Raw genomic sequence first — 13,406 nt, forward strand, 5'->3', positions numbered from 1 at the left:
CTCTTCCTCGCAGGAAAAAGCCAGCCATATTCAGAGAACCAACTACAGTAATTAAATGTAGAAGAGGATTTTCGCACCCAACATCTGTTGCAAGAAAAGTCTTAAATAATGATTCTTTTGGTAACATTAAACTCCTGATGTTTTTGGATATATTGTGCTGTCATCTTCAATGTTACTTCAGATGTGTTCAAATCCAAAGTTTGTCATTGTTTTAAAAATGGGAGCAAACTTTATTGAATTTAGGTTTTATACAAATTTCTATGTCAAAAGTTTTAGGAGTTTTACTGTAAGGTACTTCTAATTTGTTGTCAGAGTTTGATTTGTTATGAAAATAGGGAATGACAATGGTAATATTATTGTGATAACAATCTGGAAATTTTGTGATGACGCAAAAGACAATTTTTTTTTTTTTTAATTCAATGTTCAAGAAAAAAATATCATGAACTGTCAGTCCCCTTTGACTAGGGATCAAAACTCAATTCTCCTGATTGCCGGCTGGAATTCGGAATTCTGAGTTGCGAGTCTGTGTCAAAGAACGATAGTTTTAGGGTGTGGTTTTGTTTTCCCAGCCTATTGGTCTTTCTATAGCACGCGTCATACACACAACTCTACATGCTTTGTCCAGAGAGGTACGTCTCAAAAAGACCGTTCTCATAAAAATAAATAATCCGAAGTTCTCAGCCCACATCTGTGTTAGATTATTCTCGCTTTGACAATTTGAAAGAGGACATTGTATTTCATTAAATAAATAAATACATCAAATTTTAAAGAGAATCTTACATTTTTTTAATGAATGTTTTTGGGGGGGTTTTTTTGGTCTTGAACCTGATTTGATGTTGTCCTCGAGGACGTACCACTCTAGCACGTGTCAAACTCACCATTTCAGATTTTGATGATTACAGGAAAAGCCGCATGGATTTATTTTCTTTTGCTTCTTTTGTTTTTCGAATAAAGAAAGAAATATATTTCTATGTGGCTTTATTATGTAGGTGTAAAACCCTGTATGGTCAAATATTCTGTTATAATTCTACTCATTTTAGAAATATTGTTTTCCTCTTAATATTATCATTCTTATTACATATTTCTGAATTGAATTTTGAATACAGAGTAATTAATTGTGTTGTTGTGTTGTCTAGGTCGTTGAGTTACATTTTATTGAATAAAGATGAAATGGTTTAGTTTTATTACTAATGATGTATTTTTTGTTGTTGTAAAATTGAATTAGCATTTGCAATAATCTTGACATTGCATTAAAATACCAAATAATAAAAGATAATGGTGCTGACTAATATACTATAATATCACATATAATGCGCCTTTTATTCTAACTCGTTAAAAGCACACTTAACGAAGATATTATTTTCCTTGTTTCAACGCTTTATAATACTACTTTTTTTTTATCGTACAAGATTTTAAAACATCTCAAGTCAATTTAAAGTCAACTTATACGAAAATGATAATCTAATCTGTTAATTTTTTTTAATGATTAATTTTTAATCATTTTTTTACCGTTATTAGATTTTATAACCGTTTGGAGATGGAAAAAAACAAACAAACAAACTCGGAAAATAAATGAAATTACGAAAACACATAACTTGTTTTATGGTTTATGTTAATGTAGATATAAAATTTGAGATATGATAATCAAGTTACATGTAAAAAAAAGCTTGTATGTCTCTCCATTACCCCCTCAACCCCCCCCCCCCACCTCCCTTTGTGTGTTACCAATGAGATTATCACAAATTCCTCAATGATTTATAAACTGTGTTTTAAATAAACATTCCCTTCATAACAATACAAAGTCGTTGTTTTCTCTGTAACCAATTCATCTTCATTTTTTTTTCTGTAAAAAATAGATAAATAAATACATAATATAATATATGTACTTTCCATGTCTAGATGTATTTTACACTGCCTTGGTGGTGAGTGGACGAAAGATAAGAAGTTTGTTATTTTTGTAATATTTATGAGGTATATGAGATGATTTGGTAGATAACATTGAACCGACCCTAAACTGTATGTGTGTGTTTGTGTGGCTTTGGAGGGATTTTTTTAAGCTAATAAATCTTACATTACATACTCTTACAGTTTCAGTAGTTCATGCTGGTATAAAATATATATTTATATCACGTTCATATGTTATATCATGTAGACTTTTCTATATAGAATAAATTTACCTTTATTATTTATAAATTTTGTGTTGAGTTTAACTTTAAATCGTGTTCTGCGACTTCCACGCAGAGGATCATGGACAATAAACTGACTGAGTTTACAAGCGTTTTATTTGATCTCGCCGTATAACACTCGGGTTGCAACCTACAGCTACTTCCAAGATTCGAATCCAGCTGTTTGGGATTAAATCTTGTATATCCCATTTTCTCAACTCACTCAGTTTCAAAATGAAATACCTAGTGGGTAACAGAGTTGTCTCTATCGAAAAAGGAAAGAACAGTAGCATCTTACAGGCACAAAGTCTTGATCTACATGTAAGGTGTAGAGGATCCCTTGGCGATTCTTATAAAACCTTTTGAGCGTATTTTGGCCCTTAATACGTTATCTCTCTATTAAATAGCCAGTCTGCATACATCAGAAGAACCATCAAGCTTTATGGCCTTAAAGTACCATGCACAAACGCCAGTCTTAAACATCCAATGAAAAAATGAATGAACAGACTGGACGCATGTGTATATTGCTTGTTGATTTGAGTGTTGAATTAGTCCCTATTCTTTAAATTAGATATCAGAGGTTACATGGGCTGAGGGTCTAGAAAACACTAAATGTTATTCAAGGTGGTCAAGACACGGGGCTGGTGTCATCCTCCCAATCCGTTGAATTTGGGGAAATTAGTAGTAGTATTAGTATTAGTAGCATGGTCTGTAGGTTCGAATTCAAGTTCGAGTCCCGTCATGGGTGGTGGCCCAAGGTTGAATCCTAGGGAAAGAAGCTTTACTCAGGTCATACTCAGGTGTGTAAAATGAGTATATGTGCGGTAACAGCATTACCCCTGTAAAACAAAATGTAATAACGCCTCTCAGTTGTCATGTCTCGTCCTACATGATAAATATTGCTGTTTGGCCTTGGACGAGAATGCACATTTTGGAAGGTCTGAGAGCCAAACGTAATTATGGGATTGATTCTGCATTGCTGTGGTGGACAAAGATTGGATCACAGAATTAATTAACTCTTGGATCAAGCTCAAAGTAATTATCTTACATATCCATCAAGACACTTTTACAAATTGGGGATTTTTGAGGATGATTTTTTTTTCTTGCATTTTGATTTCTGCTTTGTCTTGACACCCGACGTGTAGGTACATATTTACAGGTCTGACATCCGAACCCACTTATGGGCCTTTATCATTGTTGTAATGGACAATATTTTGCGTCATTTTTTTAAGATTGCCATCACAACAATGATGAGCCCATAAGGAATTGGGTTATCAGACACATCGTCTGACAATATTTATCTTACATCAGGGTCTGCTAGCTAATTTTATCTGGTTCCATCGTTGTGACTTTTTTTATTTATAAAACTAGAGCGATGCGCAAAACGTGGAGTAGGTTTTATCAGTGCATTCATTATTATTGAATGCCTGCATCGACTTTATGTTTTCTTCTAACTTGCGGAAATCCATATTTTGTACCAATTTTTTCTTTCGCTCATGTATGTAAATGTTATTAATTAAGCTGAACAATTAAAATTACTGGGGCCATCCTATGAATTCAAAGTCAGTGGCCACCGACGTAGAATTTACCATTTTGTTTATAATCAACACCAGCGACTTCGAGGACAAAAACAATAGTTCCCATTATTATTTTTGTCCGTCTTCTTTTGTTTACTTAAATTGTGTGTATTACGTCACAGAATCTGCTTATCCACGTCAATAATAGCAACTAATGATTTTGCTTCCTCAAGTTTATGGTGGACACTAATTTGTTTTGAAAACATTGTCATTGATAATTTTACACTCATGCCTCTTTATTCCCTACAATTATGTGATTTTTATATATTTTGAAAATAAGCGGGTCGCTGACTCAACATATTTCCAATAATATCTTCAAGGTGAGTTAGTCCTATCTAAAAACATGAAGTCACATTTGGGATTAAGGACGGTAGATATTAGATAGCAGCAAATAAGTACACACCCTACCTACGATAGCTGACCTTTCATTTAGAACTGAACAAGTGTGTATGAATAGCACGATGAGTTTTCGGAAGGCCTCCCAAGCAGAAGGTCTGAGGTTCGATCCTCAGTCGAGGTCGACTGATTGTTGGGATCGTTTTCTTCTTGTATTTTTCTTTCTTGCTTTGTCTGGCACCTTTCATAGGGAGGCCTTCCGTCGACCTCGACTGGGAATCAAACCTCAGACCTTCTGATTACTGGTCAGACGTGCTACCATTACACTACAGAGCGCTCTCGACGATAGTTGGGACAATTTTGATACCTATATTCTTCAGAAAGGGAGACCTTCAGAAAGCCTGAGATCGACTGATTTTTTGGGATGGCTTTTTGGTTTTCTTTCTTGCTATGTCTGGTACCTTTCATACACACCTGTTCAATTCTTTATCTTTCACTGGTGCCTACTCCTTAATTTATTAATTTGACATGTTCATTTACAGAGTACAGCTTATAAAGATAGAGGGGTGTAGAATTGACGTGTACCTATTATTTTTTTGAGGGTTAGTTGAGTTGTTTCCCTTAGCACGAGGAGCTTTCAGAGGCTTCCCGACACATGTGCTCATAATTTAGAATAACTAAATGATAAGGCATTCAAAACCAAATTAAGTAATCTCGAGGTCTAGTCTGTGTAAATAGAAATTATTGACAAGATTCCTTTTGATGTCTGAATTGAATGAATCTGAAAATCTGTTTTTAAAAGCTAAACAATCAAATGTATATATATGCCATCTAACGAGTTAAACCCAAATACACACATTTTCAGGTCTGGTAACCAAACACTGGTGTGAACTTGATTTATCATTGTTCTAATGGACAATATTGTTTTGCATTGGTTTGAATGTATCTCCATTACAATAATTAAGCCAATAACAATTTGGGTTATCAGACCTGCAAATAAGGACACGTGGACTTGAAGCTACATGAAAACGATTATGCAGAGATTAAATGCCAATTTCTAAGAAATAGCAGATAACAAATAATTCTCGACGTTTCGTGTTTTCCCTTCATCAAAAAAAAAGGATCTATTGTGTAATAAAATTATGACAAACTTATTCTGTCTTTAAAAATGTATCTATGTATTCACGAATAAATAAATACGCACATAAACATATACCTATATACGAGTAAATAAATACACATATTAACATATACCTATATATTAAAGTTAAATAACAAATAAATAAACATATACACACATATCTATATATTAAAGAATAGATAAATACACAAACATAAATACGTTATGTTTGTATCACAGCTCGCTTTTTCAACACGCGATGTCATAAAAGATGGATCTCAGGTGCAGCCCCCCCCCCCTTTTTTTTTCCCCACTCAGCAGTGATTGGGTAGGTGGATCTGTTAGATCTGACTGAAAGCACTTTGCGATAGACTAGCGTCTTATCCAAAGGGTATCAAGCAATTTTTATTGTCCATTTCACGCAATAGAAATCGGGATAGACTCCAGCTCCATGAGGCCAATGGATCTGAAGGACTTTTTTTTTAAAAGTCATAACGCCCCCCCCCCCCCCCCCCGCCCCCCGATTGGTTCTTTTTAATATAGATAGTATGCGCTTGGCTAAGAAGCTCATTACATTGCCATCCGGAAATATAACGGACCAACACACAAAACTGTGTGTATCCATGAACGTTCATAGTCAGGTTAATACAGTTCAGTGAGCATTACTCATAAACGCGGATGGCAAAAACCAAGAACAAAGACCAGAGTGACGTCATCTTCATTCTATCTATAGGGTAATAAATTATTTGCTAAAGTCAAGCCACTCAAGTTACAAGACGTTTTGACATATAGACATCGTCAACATGTTAATATGAGCGACTTTTTGGTTGGGAATGGGTTGGCTTAGATGGAATCTGATGTAGTCGGAGAAGAGGAAGAAGAAACCCAACAGCTTGTGCCTTTGATTAAAGACTTGTTTGAAAAGTGCCAACGTCATTCGTCTGAAACAGCATCCAACTACGCATCACGGCCACACAGAAGCAATCCTCGATTAAGGACTTCTTCATCAAAAAGAATTACAAACTATCATGATCTGTCCCAAATTTCTCATTTCTTTGTCTTAGTGTTTTTTACCCTGTATATATCACCATATACCACTGTGCCGCACCAAAGACTAGTAAGCAAGTTAATTACATATGGTATTGGACCAGAAATGATAGAATGAATAGAGAAGTATTTGAAGGGAAGGAAACAGCAAGTAACGATAAATGATGCATGCTCTGAGTGGAAGAGGTGACCTCCGGAATCCCGCAGGGATCAGTTTTGGGTCCTTTGCTTTTCGTAATCTTCATCAATGATCTACCAGATACCGCAGACTCTTATGTATATATGTTTGCAGATGATACAAAAATATTCAACATCATACAAACAGCAAATCATATACACACATTGCAAGAGGATCTAGGCAAACTCGCATTGTGGAATGATAGGTGGTTGCTAAGATTTCACCCTGATAAGTGCAAACATATGCACATTGGAAACCTAAATCCAGATGAAAGCTTCATATATAATCTAATGGGAAATGAACTTGAGTTGGTGGATGAAGAAAAAGATATTGGAGTTATCATCGATAATGATCTAAGCTTTGAAAAGCACATCAACGAGAAAGTGAAAAAGGCAACTGCAATGTTTGCAACAATTCGCCGAATCTTTCAATACCGAAATGAAAATACTTTCATTTCACTGTACAAAGCACTAGTGCGAACACACTTGGAATATGCCAGCTCCGTCTGGGCACCATTCAAAAGTAAACACATCGAGCTTATAGAAGGCGTCCAAAGAAGAGCTACCAAGCAGCTCCCGAGTATGAAAGGGATGACATACGAAAAGAGATTAAGAAAACTGAAATTACCAACACTAAGTTATAGAAGAATAAGAGGTGACATGATTGAAGTGTACAAAATGTTAAATGGAAAATATGGCCAAAAAGCTGGTAATCTACTGAAAATCTGGCCCGAGCACTCCCTGAGGACAGGAACAAGGGGCACTTCTAAGAAACTTTTCACACAAAGGGCCAGACTAGATGTGCGCAAGCATAGTTTCGGCGTTAGAGTGGTTCAAGTGTGGAACAGTCTACCAGAGAAAGTTGTCAGTGCTGATTCACTTCATTCAAGAACAGACTGGATAGCTATTGGAAAAACCAAGAAATCGTCTATGATTACAAGGCTAGCATCACATTCTGCCTTCACGGTAATCTGCAACCGGAAGAAACAAAGATGACACCTGAGTCCGGCGAAGAGGATCATCGAGAACCTGTGCTGGAAATCATCTCTAAGTATCTCTCTAAGTATCTCTAAGTAAGTATTTCGAGAGATGAGAAAAAAAAAACAAACAAAAACAACTAACAAATACATTATAATTTTTTTTAAAAACAAACGAACAAACAAATCTATGAAAACAATAGCCCAAAAGGAGAAAAAAAAAGAAAGAAAGAAAGAAAAAGAATCAAACTGTGCCCATTATGCATGAAAACAAGTCCATAATATTCCTCAACAGCCTTTTTTTCGCCGACAAGGGAAGTAAGGCAAGTAATAATACTTGAAGAACAGGGTACGCATTGATTATCTCCCATGAAAATCGGATTTCGGCACGCTCTGACTCCAGCACGCTTATCGGCTTCTTTCTCGAAATGATAATATGCCAGATGTGGTGTGGTTTTACAGAAGAATGATGAGGGTGTCATGGATGGAAAGGAAAAGAAATGAAGAAATTTTAGAAATGGCAAACAGAAAAAGATCACTGATAACAAAAATCATCAAACGCCAAATGGAATTTTTAGGACACATTATCCGCCACCCTGGTTTGGAAATACTCGCCTTGACTGGAAAGATGAATGGAAAAAGAATAAGAGGAAGACAAAGAATAACGTATTTGAAAGGGATAAGAACTTGGACAGATGAAGCTGAGAAAGGTGGCGCTGCTTTAATAGAATTGGCAAGAGATAGATCAGCTTGGCGGAAGATGACCTCCGACGTCTGCTTCAGATATACATGAGATGAGAGAATATGCCAGAAAACAGGAAGTATTGATTGATTAGTGGATAAACACTGGATTCGGAGGCCTTATTACTCTGTAGAACTATTTTACCCCACCCCCACTCCTTCCGTAAAAGAGACGGCACCCAATCACCTAAGAACTTTTGAGTAAAAATGTTTCATTGGCTTTATAAGTTTTTGATGTACATAATTAGTCATTATCTCTCACCATGTTTTTTCAACAGCCAAATACAAAAAAGACAGTTTACATTTGACAGCCCCAGTCTGGCGGTAGTCACTGGTCAGTCACCACCAAATACTGATATTACAACAGATCTTACGGTAAAACATTCTTCTTCGTCTTTTACCACGACTTCCACAACAACAAACAGGCTCAGATAATGGACAAAACTAATAGCAACAGTGAATGTGAGTGCATTGAAAATCTATCTTACTGAAAACTGAGAGCAAAATTGTTGTTAATAGAGAAGATTTAAGTGTGTCCTTTGGAGAAGTGTTTATATTTTGTCCAGTCACAATCGGTACATACTTCTTGACTTCGGGAAGTCCCAGGTTTGAGAGTTTTTGCCAAGATGAGGATTATTATTTAAATCGATCGATTTTTGAAGGACGAGTTTTCTGGCCAAATTTTCAAATATGTTTTTTTTTTTCCAAAGCACGTTAGTACAGTGGAACTCTTACAAATCAACACCTCGTGCTGGTCCTACTTTTTTCTGTTCTTTATCAAAATGTGTTCCATTGATAATGGATAAAGTCAACCAATCTCTCTGGTCCGGTGTTGCTGTCTTTATCAAGATACAAACCACTGTATTCATATGTGACCAGTCATCTCAAACAGGTTCATATGTCTGAGTGGACAAAATGCTTGAAATTGAACTAATGTAAAAAATGTAAGACTTTGGGCAGCTTTGTACTTTGTATGTTTAATTTAGAAGAATAAATATAATTTCTTCAGTTGACAAAACATATTTTACATTTCTTGTTCAAGTCATTTTAACTTTTTTTTTTTGTCACCAATTTCATAGCGATGTAATACAGTTTGAGAGGATAGGTCACATATGAATTCCACTCTCCTTACCTTATTCTTTTTTTCTAATTATTATTTAACAGTAGCTGGGTCTGTTACGAGTCTACTAGACTGATCTTTTGCTGTTGACCAGCGCATTGCTAAAAAAGATAGCAAATAATATATTATTGCAAGCAAGAGAGATCTGGATAAAATAGAATCCATTTTTTAAAAATGATGAACATTGATATTTATATAAAGCATTTCCTCACTTTCTTGCTTTATCCCTCTCCCAAGCAGGACAAATGGAACCATATTATTAGAAATTTCACATAGGATGTTGAAATATGATATATTTAAAACTCTATTTAAAAAACTTTATCACCGATTATTCCGATTCCTTCAGCAATTTTCTGATGGGTTATGAATTATTACAGAACACGTGTTGCCGATAATGTAAAAAAAAACACAACAACACACAAATATTAAAGAAATAATTTCTCCCTGTGATTCTTGTGTTTCAGCTTCCAGTAGCAGTAGCAATAGCGGATCAGAGGGTGAAAACAGCGAGGGAAGAGGTATATCTTTAAAGAAATATATAGTTTTAAATTATGATACATATGCTATTAAAATGTCCTTTTCATCAAAAATCAGTGTGATTTTTTAAAACTTTGGGGCCTATTCATCGCGATCTAAGGAGATGGCTGTGAGTCTCTTCCAAGGAAAGATTTGTACTTAAGAGTCAGCGTCGCAAATACAGCTAGGGCGATGTGATTTATTGGAGGGGTAGTTAGTCGAAGTGAGTACCGTCTGAGTACGAAGGGAAGACAATACTGTTGTGCAAATGTTGCCGGTGAGAATATCTCTCTCTCTCTCTCTCTCTCTCTCTCTCTCTCTCTCTCTCTCTCTCTCTCTCTCTCTCTCTCTCTCTCTCTCTCTCTCTCTCTCTCTCTCTCTCTCTCTCTCTCTCTTATAGCCCCATGGTAAAAATCGTCTTTTGGGTCTGTCTCTGAAAAGGTCCGTGTTAATGCAGGCGTCAGTCGTAATGTAGCATCACAAGATGAGCAATTGGATTCAGTAGTCTGATGTCACGCCGCCCGGCAACGGCGGTCATCTTGGTTCTAAACAAAGAAAATCATTACTTTTTATTCTTCATGCTGGCTAAAACTTTTTCATATGTCATGTGATCAGAATGTGTAAAAGTCAAAACATGATCAAATTTATGGGTTTATTTCCTCTGGATACGCTTTTATGCTCGCCGGAGAAATATTTCATACGGGCGTCCGCCATTGTTCCGATAGTTTAGAGCCAGTGTTACTAAGTTACCATGCGTCATTAGGAAGGAAGTGACGTTACGACTGTTGAAGAGTATTGAGACTGAATCAACGACAGTGACTCGAGCACGGGTCCTCCAAGTAGAAGTAAAAACTACAGTAGTCTGGACTATCGCGCAATCCGAGACATTTATTGTCTGTCATGAAATATAGTACTTAGACATTATGTTGAAAACAAGCATGTCGTTTGTGAAGACCTAACGACATAATCATAAGAACAGAAAAAGATTTATTCAAACATTGGAGGAAAAAAAAAAAGAGAGGTTGAATAAATGAAAGAAAGAAAGAGAAAGATCCCCCCCCCCCAAACGCCCACACATCCAACATATCTCATAATATTCTGCTAAATTTAATCTATCGTTGAGTACTTTTTATTTTTGCAATATATTATAGGATCTTCTGTTCTTCCTCTTCTTTCTACTTCTCCTTTGCCTCCGACCCCTCCTCTTCCTCCGCCCCCCCCCCCCCTACCTCCCCTTGCGTATTATTGAAATCAGTGTAACGTTTTCCTCCTATTCATAGCGTATTTATCTCCATAAAAGCTTTCGGAAAATGTCATCCAAAGCGCACTTTGATCTTGTTCACACATACCATTGGCTCACTCTGTTGATTTAACTGAATCATTCAAATTTTATCATTAAAAATTTTTTTAATGGACAACTCAAAATCCCGCTCGCACAATAATTCAACTCTTTTCTTTCAGAGGGCCGTGGTCCCACCAGGTGCCCTTATTGGGGGCCACTGCTTTGGTTTCTTACTACGTCGGTCCTCCTCGTCGTCATCACCAGGAACCAGTCGTAATTTGTAATAGTTAGACTATAAGAATCTCTCTACAGAACAATTCAAATGACAGAACGACAACAGAGATTGTACAAGACTGCTCTCACTCTCATTAGTTTATGGGTGACTGTGGTGGTAAATATGTGACCAGTCGTCTCCAAATGGTATTATGCAGGGAAGCAGATTCATGCTGAAATTTTAATGTAAAGTCAAATTCACCAGAATGACCAAATTGTACCTTTTTTTCAGTCCAGGAAATAACAGTAGTAGTAGTAGTAGTAGGGAGGTCTGCGTTTGTTGTTATTTCCAGCTGAAAGAAAAAGAAAAATAAGGCAGACCTCTCTACTACGTACGAAAAAAAAATCGTAAAATTACGAAATTTCGACTCCGTTTTCAGATCTTCGTGAGCATTTCTATGTCATTAAAACTTTTTGAAAATGAAAAAATGCTGACAGAGTACATACAGTAATTTCAATGAATTCGAAGTGTTTAACCATTGTGTGGTTAAATAGCTGATCAATAAGATTAACAATCTGTAATATAGCGATTATTATTTGTATATCTCCTAAAATTAAGATTTTAAAAAATTGTTCGAGTAGACAGGTCCGGCAACGTTTGCTGAATTTGAAAATCCGACACCTCAAACTGTTATGGACTCGTTGTAATGTAAATATCATCAACCAGCGAAAAAACAAAAACAAAACAAAAAACAAACAAAAAAAAAAGCTGTCCACAACAATAATGTTAAATCACGCCCATAAAATTGCATTCCGTTATTTTGTGCACATCATTAATATAGCATTCTAGGAATTGTTCCAAAATATCGGGATTACGGGTTCAAATGGTGAATTAAAGCAGTATTTTAATCTCTCTCAGACTCTTATATTTCATACTTTACACTAGAAATGCATTTTTGTGTATCTTGTTACTCCAGGCATAATACCGTATTTAGGCGATTGATCATATTATAATATGGAATAAATCGAACTCACACTGCTCAGCCATCGTAAACTCATAGCTCTTGAAACTGCTCCAAAATTTTACCTCATGCTAAAAGGTGACGACTTCTCTAAAACTAAAAGAAAGCACACAGCGAATTGTATTCAATAACTACCTTACAAACTGTGAGTGGTATAACATTCGTCTTCGAATCGGAAGGTTCGGAGTTCGAGGCTCTCTCTGAGCGGCGCATAATCCAGTCCTTGGACAAGGTTCTTTACTCACATTCTCTGACCGTACTCATGTGTAAAATGAGTACCTAGCCGTTAACAGCGTTGTTTCTGTCCAAAATGAAATACTCTAATATACTCTAATAATACTCAATGACATGTTGAGTGTCGTTGTTTGTTAGGAATCCCTTGTAAAGAGCTCTGAGCACGTTGAGTGGATATTGCGCTATATAAATGTTCAAGTTTAAATAGTATAAGTTTACCTTATATTACAATCAACGGGATCATTAACTCAGATTAAAACTAGACAACTTGCGTTTTACTTTCTTTTCATGAGTGTCGCCTTGTACTTGTATTGTGACGTCATTTTAGGGAAAGTGTCAGGCTATGATGAGATGATGAAGGCTGGGTTTTGCGTCAGATTTTACTGTGCTATCTCTATCTATATCTGGATCAAATGTGGATTTATCGGAGGTTACAAGTGAAATCAAATGTCACATGTTAAAAAAAAGCACAAAAAAACAAAACAAAAACAAACAACAACCCTGAAAGCTTAAAAGTGAAAATGATTATGAACGATTATAGATTTAATATGTAAAAATGAATTTTTAGAAAATAAAGAAGAAAAAAACATCCAGAGTTTTTGTTTCGTTTTGTTTTATACGAATTATATTTGTGGAAAAGAATTCGTGACAAACAAAAAGATTGGCTTTTTAATGTAAGGGTTCGTTTTCATGAACGAGGACTAGATTAAGTGATTTACAAGTCTAGTAAATGACTAGCTAGTCTTAAGCCCAAGCGAAGCAAGTGTCTAAAAAATCGGATTCATGAACGCTTTTTAGTCTCGGACGAGCTAGTCTCTTGCCTAGAAGTGAGCGTTGTAAGGACGGTGACTAATTCGGCTATTTTGTGCGAGTAACATC

At 35.9% G+C, this 13,406-nt stretch overlaps 1 long non-coding RNA gene across 2 annotated transcripts; it reads left to right on the forward strand.

Annotated features, from left to right (window-relative positions):
- The first annotated feature begins 3,591 nt into the window (after window positions 1-3,591).
- LOC144979738 (uncharacterized) lies at window positions 3,592-13,120 on the forward strand. Of its 2 annotated transcripts, none has more exons than XR_013646763.1 (4): window positions 3,592-3,663; window positions 8,419-8,602; window positions 9,725-9,778; window positions 11,238-13,120. It is a non-coding gene; the product is annotated as an uncharacterized LOC144979738 (long non-coding RNA). The 2 variants fall into 2 exon arrangements; XR_013646762.1 differs by lacking the exon at window positions 3,592-3,663 and adding an exon at window positions 3,873-4,062.
- Window positions 13,121-13,406: the final 286 nt, after the last annotated feature.

The sequence above is a fragment of the Berghia stephanieae genome, chromosome 9 (assembly GCF_034508935.2).
Source record: "Berghia stephanieae isolate SIO BIC M18660-M18661 chromosome 9, UCSD_Bste_1.3, whole genome shotgun sequence".
NCBI lineage: Eukaryota > Metazoa > Mollusca > Gastropoda > Nudibranchia > Aeolidiidae > Berghia > Berghia stephanieae.